Genomic DNA, 2,388 nt, shown 5'->3' with positions numbered 1-2,388 from the left:
GCAGGAGCAGAGCAGAAAAGTCAAAGACGACTTGGTTCTCCCTTTCACGTGCACAAAGGATGCATTCACCACCTTATGAAGAAAAAGACACAGGGGAACCTTGACTCTACTAGCAGTCAAGACTCTTACTTCCTCAAGAGGAGGCTGAACAATCAAGGGCCAAGTTCCTCCAACTTAACCTCGATCAATAGGCTCTTTGAAGGGCTACCTGATATCTGATTTTGGATCCAGTGTTCTCCATACCACCAATATCTCAAGAAGAGCTGATATTTTAGTTCTTAACACTTCTTGGAACTCAAATGCAAGGGAAAAATGTAGAAGGATACTAGGTAGAACTTCCAAGGAAATACAGTTCTAGACTAATCAATAGGGCTGGTCCTTGATAGGTGATATGCCTTCCTTTGGGAAAATATTGTATCACTGGATTGAGTGTGCCTTCGTCCTCAAAATACAAAGTTTATATTTTGTTTTCCTAATTTAAATATTTTTATTATAGTTCTCATTGCTTCATATTAATTAAAAATCATCATTCTATATGTGCTAATTACCCCATGACCTAGGACATAGTGTTGTACTACTCCTGTCTTCTATTTTAATCCTCAGGTAATCTCCTCCAGTCTTCAGGGTTTAAATACTATCTAGCACATCCCAAAATGTATATGCTCACAAAACACCTCCTCCTTTATCCAGAATCTTATAGCTGCCTAATTGACATACCTATGTGGTTGTTAACAGACATTTCGAGAGGAACATGTCCCAAACAGAACTTTTCATTTCAACCCCTGCTACCACTCAACCTGAGTAGTATTTTCTCTCAAACTAGAATAATTTTTATTATTCTAGTTGCTTATGTAAAAAATCATGTAATTCTAGAGTTACATTGTTGCTTTACACCCTACATTCAACCCATGCACAGATCATGTTGTCTTCCCTCAAAATGTATTCAAAAACTGACACGTTCTTACAACTGCCATAGCTACAAACCTAGTTCCAGACATTATCTTATTTGTCTGGATTATTGCAATAATCCCAACTGGCTTTTCTCCTTCCATAAGATTCCCTGGATCAGAGTCGATTCTCCACTTAATAACTAAAGTAATCCTTTAAAAATACTCTGTTTAAAATTACCCACTGATTTCCATTTCAGACAAAGTTCCACATTATCCACCTCTTGCTACCTATCTCTGACCTCATCAAATATTAATTTCTTTTGTTTATTGTCTTCCAGACACACTGGTCTCCTTCCTAGTCTTTGCTTTCTGTCTCAAAGCAGTTATCCACTATTTTCTCTTTCTGGAAACTTTTCCCAAGCATCTTGAATGACTTGCTACTTTACTTTCTTCAGCTCTCAACTCACATCATTTATCAAAAAGTCCTCCTCTGAACATCTTATTTTAGATATGCTACCCCTTCACTATCTCCCTTATCCCACTTTATTTTTATTAATGACACTTTTTACTGCATGACATTTTATTTAAACTCTATAAACTCTCTAAAGCAAGGATCTATTTGTTTACGAATATAGCCACAGCACCTAGAACAATTCTTGAATGAATGAGATGGTATTTATGAGATCTTCTCAGGCATTGCCTCCAGAATGGAAATGACTATTTTCTGGGCTATAGTTATGACAAAACGTTCCTTAAAATCATTAGATACTTTATTCTGGACCAAGCAATTCAAGTAACAAATGAATCCCATATCTTACACTTGTAATTCCGAACGTTGTAAATACAATTCAGGAAGACTAGAAAAGGGTTAAATATTAAAGGCGTCCATCATTACCTATTGCACTCATTGGCCAACAAAATCATTTATTAATGTAACAGATATTTATTAAATCCAATTTGAACAATAGGCCTTGCTCTGGAAGAATGTAAAGTTGTTTGATTCTCAATTTGTCCTCAGAGAGTTTATTCATCTAATGCAAAGGCTGAGATTTGCAGTAATCTGGTTTTACTTCACAATGACTACTCATTTTCTAGATATTTCTAATACAAATCAGTGCTCCAGAAATAATGAAAACCCAACACGTTTTATTACAAAATAATAACAACAAAACCCTCAATCAGGTTAGAATACAAAAGTGCCTGATAACCCAAACTTTAATATGCTCTTCACTTAGACTCTTAGAATGGTGACATTCCTTGAAATTGTTTAGTATTTTCATTTGCGATTTACGAATTAAAATCTGAGAATTATGTAAAATACATATAGAAAACATTACTATTAATTATATATTTTTTCTAAATGATCTTGTTTTATATATATATATATATATATTATTTTTCAATTGGGAGGCATTTGAACTACCACAAAATCACTTCATCTTTAAGAACCTCCAAATCCAGCAAAGATGAATACCATGTCTGTAATTTGTTATTGCAC

Source organism: Hipposideros armiger, unplaced genomic scaffold (assembly GCF_001890085.2).
Source record: "Hipposideros armiger isolate ML-2016 unplaced genomic scaffold, ASM189008v1 scaffold_379, whole genome shotgun sequence".
NCBI classification, from domain to species: Eukaryota; Metazoa; Chordata; class Mammalia; order Chiroptera; family Hipposideridae; genus Hipposideros; species Hipposideros armiger.
This window is presented reverse-complemented; position numbering follows the sequence as displayed.